A 15,064-nucleotide genomic window follows, 5' to 3' on the forward strand; every position below is an offset into this window, starting at 1 on the left:
TTCTGCTGCAAATCGCCCAGCACTCCCCAGACTCGACTCCTTTCACTACGAGAGCGCGTCCTGGCGATGCGTGCAACTGCCGTATTTTCAGTGCGGCGCAGGGCTGGACAAATATGATGCCCTGGGCCGTCATTGGTAGCGCTTACGCACGCTACAAGATTGACAGGACCACACCACCACCATTATGCTTGGTGGTGTGTGCGCTGCAGCATTTTGCTAGCAGGTGCGCATGCACTTCACTTACATATTGTAATTGCATTGTATTGTATTGTAGTACAACACAATACAAATACTTATGTAATTTACAGAACTGCACGTCACTAGTGTCCGAGCGGGGGGCGCACGGCACTGGTGGACCATGGCGGCCGTCTTCATAGTTTAATTGGGGACACTGACACTACTGTCCCCAAATAAATTATAAAGACCGCCGCCACGGGCCACCAGTGCAGTGCGGCCGCCGCCCCCAAAATAGTGCTACCTGGGGAGGACCGACCCCCCCCCAGCTACGCCCATGCTTTGATGTGTGCTGCATGAAGCAGCACACATGAAAGTTACAAAATGGCATTTTAGCACTGACACCTTCCTACACATAAGCAATCCTCCCCTGCATGCAGACACCCTGGCACTCTGGTGCAAGGGTGCCTGCGTTGGCGCTAAGTTGTTAAACTGAGCGCCATCGCATGGGGAAATGCAAGGCTGCACCACATTTTTGTAAATATGGTGCAGCCTTGCGTTTCCGAAGTGGTGGAGCGGGTCGTTAAGTCCAGGAGGCTAACGACACACTCCGCGACTTCCTTTTACATATCACCATAAATGTTTCAAAGACTTCGCACCCCTTTTCCCCTACAAGCCCAACAAATCACGAAAAAAATGAAATTGCCATAAAATGTTAAAAAAATCAAATATATTACCAAATGAAAATCGAAAAACACAGTAAAAAAATCATTAAACATACTTAACATTAAAATATCCATATAACTCAAATAAATAATAATTAAAATATATTATTTACAGCTATAGTTAAAAAGTTATAAAAGACTTAAAAATACAATATTCTTCTACATTATCTTCCACAATACTTTCAGACATCACTATATTTTTTTACTTTATATTTGTGTCTTTCAATAGTATTGTAAAAATATTTTGGCAAAATACCAAAACACGAACCCAGTGCAAAGGCATGGGTCAACCACCGTTGTCGTATGCTTTAAGGCTGGACCTGCAAATAGACGATGGGCATAGCTGTGCCAGGGTTGGATTGGGTTTCAAAATCGGTCCGGGCATGCTAAAAAAAAGTGGCCCACATTTGCCTTTCCTCAAAACTCTGCTTTGGCGAAATTTTATTAAAAACGGGGGGGGAGGGGGATACAAAAAAATGCACGGATTTGTTTACACTGGTGACAGAAAACAAGTGAGGCCACTTATGCTCAGGTCCCCTGCCCCGCTAGGGATGCAGACATTGTCTCCAGAAAGGCCACTCAGACACCCACCGGGCTGCTGGCTGTATCCGAACAACAGCGACACCGCCCAAATCTGCCCCCCAGGCTGTTCCAAAAAGCAGCTGACAGTTGGAGCTCGGGACCGGCCCCTCGGGCATTGCCACCACCTACCCGCTCCCATTTTTGGGCATTGGACCTATTGTATTGATCGGCTCTAGTGGCGCGTAGTTCAGTTTGGGGCAGTCTCATCCTTCTATATGACGACATCCCCCCCGGATTATGTAATTGTGCAGTTTACGGATGTTGCTTTAGGACAGTGTTGCCCATGGGCGTCCGCAGAGGAAGGCAAGGGGGGGGGGCACTTGCCCCCCCCCCTGGAATACCGGTCCGTCACTATTAATAGCTCCCACAGTGGTGTTTGTCTGCATGGCCGTCAATTTTAAAAGCGTGAGAAAGCGCTTGCAATGACGGTCCTGCTTGATGAGCGGGAACACTGCTGCTGATGGGCAAGAGAGAAGGTCCCGGCCTGGCTGCTCCCACAGCTTGAAGCAGAGGCGTACCTAGACTCAAATTTTGGGGGGGGGAATTGGGGGGTTCACATTTTTCAAGCTAAGGAAGAGTGGAACTGCAGCCAGGGGCCCTAGGAAGGGGTGAAAACCATCAAAACCTCATTAACGCCGGCACCGAATTACACAATTCGCCCAGAGATGCAATGGGTGTGTCTGCCTGTTTTTTGCAAGATCAATTGGAAAGTCCTTCTGTGCACTCGTGATTTATTCGTACTCAAGCTATATTCCTTTCTTTTGTTGGTGCTACTACATCCTGGTACAGAGTCTTTAGGTGCCCTTTCGTATACCATATTGTGTGTGGTGCAGACACTTATGTTCCGATGGAAGTGTGCACTTTTCAGCGAACATTAAAGTTTCATCAATTTCCTTTCCATGGTAATATCAGTATTAACTCTTTTTCAGTTGTCAACAAAATATTTTAATTCATATTTTGGTTTCCATTGTTAACTGTTGTTATACGTTTTTTAATATATCCATTATTTCTAAACTAAAATAATGGATATATTAAAAAACGTATAACAACAGTTAACAATGGAAACCAAAATATGAATTAAAATATTTTGTTGACAACTGAAAGAGTTCAAACTGAACAGAAGTGTCTGCACCACACACGATATGCCTGTTTTTTGCACCATAAGCACTAGTATTACAGAAGGGTCTGCAGATGAGATGGATTAAAGAGTTTACGCCTTGAGCTCCAAAGGGGCAGTCCCTCATGTTCATTGCAGCATCGAGTGTAGCCCCTGGACCACTGTCTGTACTCACTGTCGCCTGCCATGATTCACGAAGGGAAAGCTGTCCCACAAGGACAACTTTTCTTTTCTGAATCATGTACCAACTGCAGCTCAGTGTTGGCATTAGATCAACGGTTTGCGACTGCCATTGCGTTTGAAAACCATTGATATATGTCATTGTAAATTGCAATTTGAAGATAGCACCCTTTCCACTGCCCCTCCAAATTCCAATATGGAGTAAGATGCAGAACCCCTTTTGTCAATAATGAAGGTTATACACAACTCTAAAAAGGGGTTTTGCAGTAGCAACCACTGTGATGCTGCAAATTGTAAGCTTTATGACCACAACATCCTTTTGTATTAGAGGGCCCTAGTTATTTAGATAAAGAAGGAAGTGCAGCGAAAGGAATGGCGCTACAAATGAGTAGTGCCTTTAATGCTCTGGATCTCCAATCTACCTCTCTACCTCTCTCTCTCTACCTCTCTCTCTACCTCTCTCTCTCTCTACCTCTACCTCTCTCTTTACCTCTCTACCTCTCTCTATCTACCTCTCTGTCTACGTCTCTCTCTCTACGTCTCTCTTTACCTCTACCTCTACCTACCTCTCTACACCTCTCTACCTCTCTCTACCTCTCTCTCTCTCTCTCTCTCTCTCTCTCTCTCTACCTCTCCCTCTCTCTCTACCTCTCTCTCTACCTCTCCCTCTCTATGTTCTCTCTCTCTCTCTACCTCTCTCTCTACCTCTCTCTCTCCACCTCTCTCTCTCTCTACCTCTCAACCTCTACCTCTACCTCTCTCTCTCTACCTCTCTCTCTACCTCTCTCTCTCTCTACCTCTACCTCTCTCTCTACCTCTCTCTCTCTCTACCTCTACCTCTCTCTCTACCTCTCTCTGTCTCTACCTCTACCTCTAGCTCTCTACCTCTCTCTCTACCTCTCTCTCTACCTCGCTACCTCTACCTCTCTCTCTACCTCTCTCTCTACCTCAATCTCTACCTCTCTCTCTACCTCTCTCTCCCTACCTCTCTTTCTCTCCCTACCTCTACCTCTCTCTCTCTACCTCTCTCTACCTCTCTCTCTACTTCTCTCTCTCTCTACCACTCTCTCTCTCTCTCTACCTCTCTACCTCTCTCTCTACCTCTCTCTCTCTCTCTCTACCGCTCTCTCTCTCTACCGCTCTCTCTCTCTACCTCTACCTCTCTCTCTACCTCTCTCTACCTCTCTCTCTCTCTCTCTCTACCTCTCTACCGCTACCTCTCTCTCTACCTCTCTCTCTACCTCTACCTCTCTCGCTCTACCTCTCTCTCTCTACCTCTCTCTCTCTCTCTCTCTACCCCTCTATCTCTCTACCTCTACCTCTCTCTCCCTACCTCTACCTCTCTCGCTCTACCTCTCTCTCTCTACCTCTCTCTCTAACCCTCTCGCTCTAACCCTCTCTCTGCCTCTCTACCTCTCTCTCTACCTCCCTCTCTTCCTCTCTCTCTCTTCCTCTCTCTCTCTACCTCTCTCTCTCTTCCTCTCTACCTCTCCCTCTCTCTCTACCTCTACCTCTCTACCTCTACCTCTCTCCCTCTACCTCTCTCCCTCTACCTCTCTCCCTCTACCTCTCTTTCTCTACCTCTCTCTCCCTACCTCTACCTCTCTCTACCTCGCTGTACCTCTCTCTCTCTATCTCTCTCTCTCTCTACCTCTCTCTCTCTCTCTCACTACGTGTACGGCTCTCTACCTCTCTCTCTCTCTACCGCTCTCTCTCTCTCTCTCTCTCTCTCTACCCCTCTCTCTCTCTACCCCTCTCTCTCTCTCTCGCTCTACCTCTCTCGCTCTACATCTCTCGCTCTACCTCTCTCGCTCTACCTCTCTCTCTCCCTACCTCTACCTCTATCTCTCTCTCTACCTCTCTCTCTCTCCACCTCTCTCTACCTCTCACTCAACCCCTCTATACCTCTCTCTACCTCTCTCTCTTCCCCTCTCACTCTACCTCTCTCTCTACCTCTCTCTCTCTACCTCTCTCTACCTCTTTACCTCTCTCTCCCACTCTCTCTACTTCTATCTCTCTACCTCTACCTCCCTCTACCTCGCTCTCTACCTCTCTCCCTCTACCTCTCTCTATCCCTCTCTCTACCTCTCTCTCTCTACTTCTCCCTCTATCTCTATACCTCTCTCTCTACCTTTACACCTGTACCTCTCTCTACCTCTCTCTCTCCCTACCTCTACCTCTTTCTACCTACCTCTACCTCTACCTACCTCTACCTCACTACCTCTCTTTCTCTACCTCTCTCTACCTCTACCTCTCTCTACCTCTGCCTCTCTACCTCTCTCTCTCTACCTCTCTCTACCTCTCTCTCTCTAGCTCTCTCTCTCTACCTCTCTCTACCTCTCTACACCTGTCCACCTCTCAATCAGTTGAATTCCGGGAAGCCCAAACCATCAGTATTTCAAATCTGCGCATGAAACGTGGGTAGGAGGAGCCGTGCAGCTCAGAAAGGGATGTTCTTTTTACATAATTTGTATTTAATAGAATTGGGAAGCAGGAGAGCAGTCTCACAGTTGAGATAGGGATTAACATACACTGGTGACAGCTTTTGAATTGGCTTTAAAACCATTCAAAGATGGCTGCAGCATCTACATGGGATGTGGTGGACTAAGTGGCAGCCGGAGCCATATAGCACTGCTTGTCATTTAAAAAAAAAACAGCATTGACATAGCCAATAGGTCTCCCCTTTGGGACCTTATAAGTGTTTAGTTGTCTAGGACAATATCCTTGGTGCAACAACATCAAGTGTTACATGGCTAAACACGTATAAGGTCCCAAAGGCAAGACCTATTGGCTATGCCAATGCTTGTTTGTTTTTTCCTCTGTTTCATTGTGGTTGCCAGGTAATCTGCTGTGAAGCCTCACATGATTTTCCTCTCACCCCATGGGTTTCTTTGTTTATTTAAGCTCTTTGTCTTAATAGATTTTTTTATTTGTTTATTTAATACTCGTGCTCAATCATGTCGGATGATGGTGATGAAGTAAAAATGTTGCCCCCCCCCTGGAAAAAATTCTGCGGACGCCCATGGTGTTGCCCTAGCACATTGCAGGTTCTTTGTTTTCTATATGGCTAGGACTTCTTGTTTTACTCGTTTTCTTCTTCTTTGTGTGATGAGGCTCACTATTTACTGCTACTGTAGATTATCAGAAGCCTGAAGCAATTGCCTCCATCGGACCTCATTTTTTGAGTGAGGAGTAAAGGTGATTGTGCTCTTATTTAGTTAATAACTATGTCATGTGCACAATCTCAAATAAAAGCCTCCAAAAAAGATTAGCCTGAAGTAAGGCCTTTGTTTCAAGGGTCAAACATGCACAAGGAAATAGTGACCACAAGGACAATTTGTTATAATTTACACTCGGATGAAGATGTGTCCAAACGCGTGAGCTTTGTGAGGTTTTTTTTTGTTAAGCCAATAAAAATAGGGTATGGAAATCAATATTGTAATATATTAGCAGCAGGAATGAGCATAATGAGTTCAAGTGCTTGATGCAAATCTCTCTTTGCAACTTGAAGGTAGAATGTTTGTATGCAGGCAAAGAGTTTATTCACTTGCTATGAATCTTGAATGTTTGCAGGACGAAATTATACTTATAATCTTCCACAGTCGATGAAATGACTACTTTCGACAAAGGTAGTAGTTAAAAACTATTACTAAGTTTATGTTATGTTGCCTATGTATGTTAAATAGCATAATTGTAGAGAAAGGCCAGCATACATACAATACATTACTTAGATGCTTTGTATTGGAATGCTATTTTCCTTGGAACTTATCATGCTGCAATTTATCTTGATGCGGTCTTTCTTTTTAGGTCTCGCTGGTGTTAGCAGCGCGAAGCGCTGGTCCAGCGAAAGACCTTATGTTGTTCACTTGCCGGGAATGTTGGACAGGGGAAGGGTATGCGCTTTCCCTCAGCGATTTCATCTCTAGGACGCGCTTCTGGTGGCGTGAGCAGAATCTCTTGGGGCTGCTGTTGTTGTGAGCGCGCCTAATGACTTCCGTGTCTCAACAGCCTGTTTTTTTGCAAAGCTGGTGCCATGCCACGTCCATTCTTTTGGAGTCATTATGCACTGCAAGTGTTAAATGTTTCACGGAGAAACTTTGCAAGTAGGTTTTAAACAGCGTGTTCTTTTGGGAGCTGGCGCCATGTCAGGGTCATTCTTTTGGTGCTATGTTATTCAGTGTGACTGTTAAAAGCCTCAACAAAGGACTTCCTAGGCTGCTTTTAAACGTGTTTTTGGTGCAAAATGGCGCCATGCACCTTTATTTATTTCATGCTTTAAGCTACAGTGCGAATGTTAAAAGCTTCACAAAACAGCTCCCTCATGAAAGGCATTCTGAAGCAGACTTACTGCCACTATGTCTGCTTTTTTATAAATGATGGGGCAGCCTTACGCGGCATTCTTAAGTTGCTGCTAATGCCATGTGCCGTGCCAGGGAGCTCTTGAATTACACGTGAGGAGTTTGCCAAGTCCACAGACTATTGCATGTACTAATTATGAACAGCTTACCAACACCACGTGCCAGTACATAAACACCCCTTTACTTCTCAAACTACAGATGTGCCTTGTCCACGTGCACCCCCTTATCTTGGCAAAGGCACTGTGTCTGAAGCCGTTTTACTAGGACTCTGGTTGCTTTTTCATATTTCTGCACCTAAACACGTGTTCGGCAGTACGTTTGCAACAAAAGCAACTTTACTAAGTATTTGGACAGTTTAACCCCAACCACGCTACTCACAAGCTCACGCGCACACACTCACAGCCCGTTCCCCCCCACCCCAACCACCCCACTCACAAGCTCGCGCGCGCACACTCAGCCACACACGCACAACCCCCTACACCCCACTCACACGCTCACATGCGCACACACAGCCATGCACGCACACCACCCTCCCCCCCGCTCCCATCCCACTCACACGCTCACGCGCACACACACAGCACAGGGAGCTGCAACAAGAAGCAGAGCAGCGGTGAGGGCGTGCATATTGGGCACACTTGGCTCGCATATATACCCATACGACAAGCATGAGATCATATGCATAAGACAAAGAGCTAACGCGAGAGACAGAGCACAGGTGATGGAAGCACACTGTCACGCATATATGCACATATAACAAATTTAGAGTAAAATGCACAGGGCAAGGAGGTGCAGTGATAGGCACAGCAGGCGTGAGGGCGTGCACATTGAGTACAGTAGGTTTGCATATATGCCCGTAATACAAACGTGAAGTCAAATGCACGGGACAAGAAGCTGCAGCAAGACGCAAAGCAGGGTTGAGGGCGAGCACAGTAGGCTTATGCCCATAGAACAAACGTAAAGTGAAATGCACAGGACAGAGAGCTGCAGCGAGAGGCAGAGCAGAGGTGAAGGCGAACACACTGGGCCTGCATATATGCCTATAGTACAAACTCAACGTCAGATGCACGCACAGCCACGCACGCACACACCCTTACCCCACGATGTCTTCATCGGCATTCTGCAGCACCGCGAGGGGCTCTGTCTTGATTACAGGAGGCCCCTAAAGTCTGCCTCGCCGCCACTGTGCACGAGCAGCAGATCCAGGAACAGCGCATGCGTGAGCAGACCTCGCGCTCCTATCCCCCCCTCTGTCTCCTCCCCGGCCCGGGTGTGGAGCACATGTGCCGCGATGCTTCTTTCCAAATGTTCCCCACAAGAGCTGTAAAACAACAACTTTGCTGCAGAAGAAAACGCCATAAGGGAATTCAAGTAAAATAAAAGAAATATAGGAGAAAATAAGATTGACATGACGTCAGACACGTTTCTGTTCTTACTCATTTTTTTTTTATACAATGAGGGCGAGTATGGGTGAGGAGGAAAGCTTAACCCCTTAAGGAGGTTGCTCACAAAAAACACGGAATGTCAGTCAGACTCATCCACAACAAGCCGTAGGAGCACGTGAGCGGGAAGGAAAGGAATATCTATTCTACAAGTAACACACATTGGTAAAACAATAAGTCTTAGTTTAATGCACCTAAGCATGCAGTGTAAATTCATGAAATCCAGACAACCAGCAAAAGGAAGAGTGAAATGAAGGCTCCTTTGCCTTCTTTACAGAATACTTTTTTTGTTATTTCAAGTGAAGTGGTCTTTAGATGCAAAGTTGTCCCTCGTGCAGGTTACAGCAAACACTTGAGTGGAGGTGGAAGGATATATCCCAAATAACTTCAGGTGTAAAATGATGATCAGCTGATTGAGCTGCCCCAAATTAATACTAGCTCTGTTTGACAACTACGGTATCAAAACTAGGGTCTAAAAAAAATGGCGAGCAGAAATGTTTTACAAATATGTGAGCCTCTTTTCATGTTTTGTGACAGGAATAACTGGTCAGACCTAAAGGCAGCTAGGCCAGTGTGCATGTGAGGTACTAGACTCTACCCCAGCCCTTCCGGTCTTTCAGAGACACTGACTCGGCAGAGGTTCTTGGGCCCTTTTGCAGATTATGCAGCAATTTTAGCGGACTTTCAGAGGCACATACATGTAAATAAATCCCCTTTAAACATCTATGACTGACTTTTTCCCCGCCCCACCAGCCTTTCAGAAGGCGTTTGGGAAGTACATATGGCCAGGCAGTCCCTTGTGATACAGAGGCCCTCTCTCACTGCATGTCAAAGCCCCCAAAACATGAATACCGTCTGACCCTTGGAAGATATTTATAGGGGGACATGACAATGTAGTCTCTGCCAGCGACATTTGGGGCCCATCGGGAGAGGGGGGACACACAGACCAACCGGAGACCAAATAAGGTGTGACAAAGGCCGCTTTAGTGGAAGCAGGTGCACCCTACAAATACCAAACCCTTGGCCTGTGCCGTACAAAACTAGGCCTAACTAAATATGCACTACCTGACAAAGCCCCCCCACCCCAACCCCTATAATGGTTCGCCCCGAAGAACATACACATAAATGCAAACAGCACAATGCCTGCCTAACTGGTTAAATACTTGTCATATGTACACTCCCCCGCCTCTGTCCAGGAAACCTTAGTCCTCCTATCCTGACCCCCCGCCCCCCATGACTAGGAAAAAGCGCCCTGAAAGCAACCATAACACCAGCACCTGTTCCAGCTACACAAAATAAACCTACCACCTGCCCATGGGCACACCTGCTCCCAAAAAACACCCATCCTAACCTCACCCCCCCAGACACCAGGGCTCCCCCCGCTATCATCCTACCAAAGAAACCATCAGACTCGAGTACCCCCCTTCCCCTAGAAACTCTCCATAGGGAGGGCGGGCGGCACAACAACGCTCCTGCCTAAACCCCGGCTGCCGTGTCACTGTCCCTAAAATGGTGGACAGTGACCTGACATGGCCGGTTGAATACACCAACCAGCCCAAGAAGCCCAAAACTAGCCCAGCTGGATCCCAATTCCACCCAACCAGCCCAACCAGCCCAAGACAGCCTCGCTCCCATTTCCTGCCTGTCAATGCCCCCCCCCTCCCTCCCAGGGCCTCAAAACACCCCGTGGGGGCAAGCCTCCCTCTAGTCAGCCGCTCCCCGCAAAGCCCCAGTCACTCACCCAGAAGGAGACACGGCCCCTATTTAAATTATGATAATGTCACCTGCTCCCCCTGTAAATGGCTATAATTGGTTCAGCCCCTGCTGGTTCTTTTAATCTCATCTGACCCCAGGGAGTAACCCCTAATTGTCTAAAATACACACTAAACGAATTACACGCAGATTTCAGAAATCCACAGGGGAGTGGCGAGATTGGGAGGCCTCACTCTCGGGTGCTTAATTCTTACTACGTGGGTGCTCTTTCAGAAACGGGAGAAATAAATACAGAGTTGGTGTAGTGTCAACGAAAAGTTGTAACAAAACTGAAGGGCGAAACACGTGTCTTCGAGCGATTTAATGGAGCAAAGTCTCCTCACTCCAAAAGCAGCGCGACGATTCCACTTATGAATACATTTCTCAGTCGCAACACACACGCCTACACCCCCCTCTCTGCTGACATCTGCAAGTAATCTGCAGGTCACGTGGTTGATACGTGGCAGGGCAAGTTTAGTCTTTTATTCCCAGGTTCCATGAGGTCGATAATAAGTACAATTAAATTACTGAATTGAAACACCATTTATTTTATAATCCAAGTACAGTGGCATACAGTCACTTGTAAACATGCATCAATGGTTTTATTAAAAACACTTGTTGCCCACACCCCCTCACCCTCACATCCCCTCCCCCTGACATCGCCTCCACTCACCCCCTCACTCTCACACCCCCTCACCCTCACACACTCACCCTCAGACACCCGCTCACCCTCACACACCCTCACTCACCCTCACACACCCTCACCCTCACACCCCTCACACACCCTGACTCACCCTCACCCCCCTCTATGCTATAATATGCCATAGGATAGCAAAACATAGCATAGTATAAAAAAACATAGGATAGCAAAACAAAACATAGCATAGCATACAGCATCACTCAGCACCACCACAGCATCACTCAGGGCCACCACAACATCACTATGCGCTACCACCGCATCACTGAACGCCACAGCATCACTCGTTCGCCATCACAACATCACTCAGCGCCACCACAGCATCAATCTGTGCAACCATTTAACAACACCTGGTTCAAATATGTTCTCTTACTGTTTCAAGCTTTATTACAAATGTAACAAAAAGAAGTTAATATTTCACTTCTGTTCTTGGATTTTCGTCACAATAAAATACACTGAACATATTCTTCGCAAAAGTTATTTACACAAGTTTAAGCTACTGCCATTATAAATTACAATAACTTTTATTTAAGTATTAATTATTGAAAACAAATTAAAAGCCATTGTTATTTGTAATATCAATACATGTAAGTCACGTAAATACAACACATATTGCATTGCAAATGTTATAGGTGTCACATTTGCGAAAGTTAAAACTATTTGCATTGTAAATGACAAAGCTATTAATTTCGCTATTTTCAAAAACAAAACATAAATAAAAAATGTGTCATTTACAATACCAATAGCTCAAACTGTCCTAATGCGAGACCTATTGCATTGAAAATGTTTGTTTCTGCTGGCATCCTCTCTCACATATTCTTCACTTTTTCTATTACAATTCTGTATCTTTTTTATAAAGCTTAAAAACGCAGAACATGTCATATTGGTTGCGCTCCTATTTCACTTGGAAGCACAGCGTATCTTCGTTTCTTCTGATGGTCTGCTGAGTCTGGGACAAGACATCATGTACCCGGCCATACTGGTTACTCACAGACAGCTTCCATGACATCATGGTGGTGGAAACTTTCTTTTTTTTCATTTTAATGGAAAATCTGTTTACAGTACTCCTCGGAGGCATTTTTGCAAGGGGCTACAGTAATTTCTGGCAATGCAGATGGAGCAAATTATGCAATCAAAGTCAAATTATACGCACATTAGGCGTCTTTATTATCTAACTATTATATTAGTTCAACAAACATGGCTATTGCCTCAAAACCGACCATAATACTTGCAAAAGGACTTTTTTCTTAAGACAAGCTATGCACATGTAGCGCATATTATCAAACTGGTATTCAGCAACAGTTATTATTAATTTATTTTTTTGTGTTTCGATTTTATGGGTTCTTTAATTCATCCTTCCATCGATTTCCATTGGTCTTTTATGGTCTAGTTGATAGGGCCTTGGGCGAAAGCGGAAGGGTAGCTTTTGCACCACTTACAACATGTTAAGAACTCTTCACCTAAAGGCATTGTAACCTTTTTGTTAATATTGTCTTCTATATCTTACACAGAAAACACATACAATGCAGAACACCTACAATGTTGTTCTCAGCACAACATAAACCTACAAGCACACTGTTGTTAGGTCTCGGCCACAGACAGCTTTAGATGACTGTTGGCAGACCTGTTGTTTCTAACTCACATCATATGCATGGGGGCAGATTTACAAGCCCTTGCAACACTTTTGCTCTGCCGTTCCGTCACATTTGTGACGCAGAGGTGGCGTAAAAAATGCAGCCAATTTACAACGTGACACATCTAGGAAGATGTGTTATGTTGTAAAGCCCTGCGTCACATTATAACTTTGTCAGGTATAATGTATGCAGGGTGGACATTCCCACGCAGGAAAGTCTCACAAAAGTGACATAGTGAAATCTACAAGATTTCACTGTGTCAATTCTAGGACGCCACTGCGTCAAAACCTTACGCCTGCTTAAAAAAGGCATAAGGAGTGTAGTGGAATAAGCCTCAACATGCATTGCTGGAGTTACTTCGTGCTTGAGACACGACTCCAGCAATGCATGACTTTTGCTCTAACAGATGCGTCAGAATTTCTGACGCATCTGTTAATCCTTGTGCCAAGGTGCGCCGTATTGTAAATACGACGCATTCATGGTGCTGCAGGGGTTTCTCAGGGTGGCGAAGGGAAAGTGACGCATCGCTACAGATGCAACACTTTATTGTTAATCTGCCCCTTAGTGTGAGTTTTGTGTCAGTCTCTTGCACATTATTATCCATCATGATGCATGCTAACACATCATCAGCCATCTTGAAATGGGGCTTTTATGAGTCAAAAACTGTTTGTAAGATTGACGGCCATTCATGTGCATATCTTGATGCATGTGTTTGCGTGTGAATGGCAAAATGCATTGGCAAAGCCAATAACTTGTGGCCTCATTACGATGATGGCGGTCCTGGGATCTTCGTCGCGATCTGGCAGTCCACTTGACCTCATACATGGTGGTCCAACCACCAGATTACGATGCTGGTGGTGAGACTGCTGTCAGACCACTGCCACCGACAGGGTGGCAGTGGTGGTGGAAAAAGTGGCGGTCAATTGAGGCGGTGCCGGCATCTGCACCGCCGTTGCAATTATGACCTGCCTTTCGAACGAGATTTCCATGTCAGGGACACCGCCATGAAAAGGGCGGCGGAAATGCAGGTGGGGGGCAGCAAACAGGGCCCCTGGGCGACTTAGCCCATAAGGACTGTGGCTGGGGGCACATGCTGCGCCCCCCTATGTTTGCACTGTCGTGTGCACTCTGTATTCCATGCACGACATGGTGTATGGCAACAGTGCACCCAATGTGCAAGAAGTGCTGCACTGCAGCATCATTTGCGTAAGGCTCTCTCCATGAGGTGAAACATGCTGCTGCCGCAACAACCCTAGCCCTGCAGTAAAATTGTAATGCAGCGGTCAGGATGCTGCCACTTGTCAGCTTCTCCTGATTGCTCCCGCGGCGGCCTGGCAGTCCTCCCTCCAAAGTCAGAATGAGGCCCTGGGTATTTCACAGTCGAGCTATTGGCTTTGCTAATGCTTGTTTATAAAATGCATATCTCTTGTATTCTGTGCATGACAACTTTCTTTGACAATTAGAGTCTTCAAGCATAGTGCTATGCTTATGTAATTACACCATTTGGTTTCTGAGAGTTTCTCACTTGGAGGCTCTCTCGTACATCAGGACTTGAAAGAGATACAACTCCATGGGAGATTTTCTGAATACTAATTGTGTAACTTACCCCTTTTTAGGGATCATTGTGAGCTAAACATGAATTGGACCCAAAGACATAGTAAAGCATGTTTCTTTTGCTAACTTTATTTTGTAGAACAAAAGTACACAAAAGTAAAACAGCGATCCACATTCTGTCCTCCTGGTGCACAACTCTTCTTGGATATTTGTTATGTGCCATGGCCATGTTGTATATGAACAATGTTGCCAGTTCCGGCAGCTGCAAATCCAAAGTGGTAGGGTTGGGGGGACTGGAGGGTGTTAGGGGAATAATACTTTTTTTAATCTACCTGTCCTGCCACCGACGCTGATGCTGCCAGCTGCCTTAGTGCTCCTATTCCTCCAAGCATGCCCCGCAGTCATGGGGCACAAACCACAGACTCCCTACCCAATCCAGACGTTGCTCTGATTCTATACCAAGCATGAGAGCAGCACCAGGATTGGACTGAGTGGGCATGTCTGGCGCTCGCTCAGGCACAAGGAGCTTGCTCTATTTCTCCATCTGGTTGTGGAACACAACTAGGTTGGAGAAATGTAAGTGGACATGTTGGTTTGGCCATTCTAAGACAGCCGGTCAAACTAACATGTGCACTTACATTGCACATCTCCCAGCCCCGCCCGCAGTCGCAACCTGTGCAGGTAAGAGCGGTCGGGCTGGGTGGGTTGGATTTCAACATACGACAGTGAGGGAAAATTAAATAAATAATGAATTTTCCCTCATGCTCGAATGTGGAAATCCTCCCCCCCCCCCACTCCCACACCAGGCACCACCACTCTTACCTGCATGGACCGCGGCTGCCCACCCACCCT

This window comes from Lissotriton vulgaris, chromosome 2_1, assembly GCF_964263255.1.
Source record: "Lissotriton vulgaris chromosome 2_1, aLisVul1.2, whole genome shotgun sequence".
In the NCBI taxonomy this organism is placed as follows: Eukaryota; Metazoa; Chordata; class Amphibia; order Caudata; family Salamandridae; genus Lissotriton; species Lissotriton vulgaris.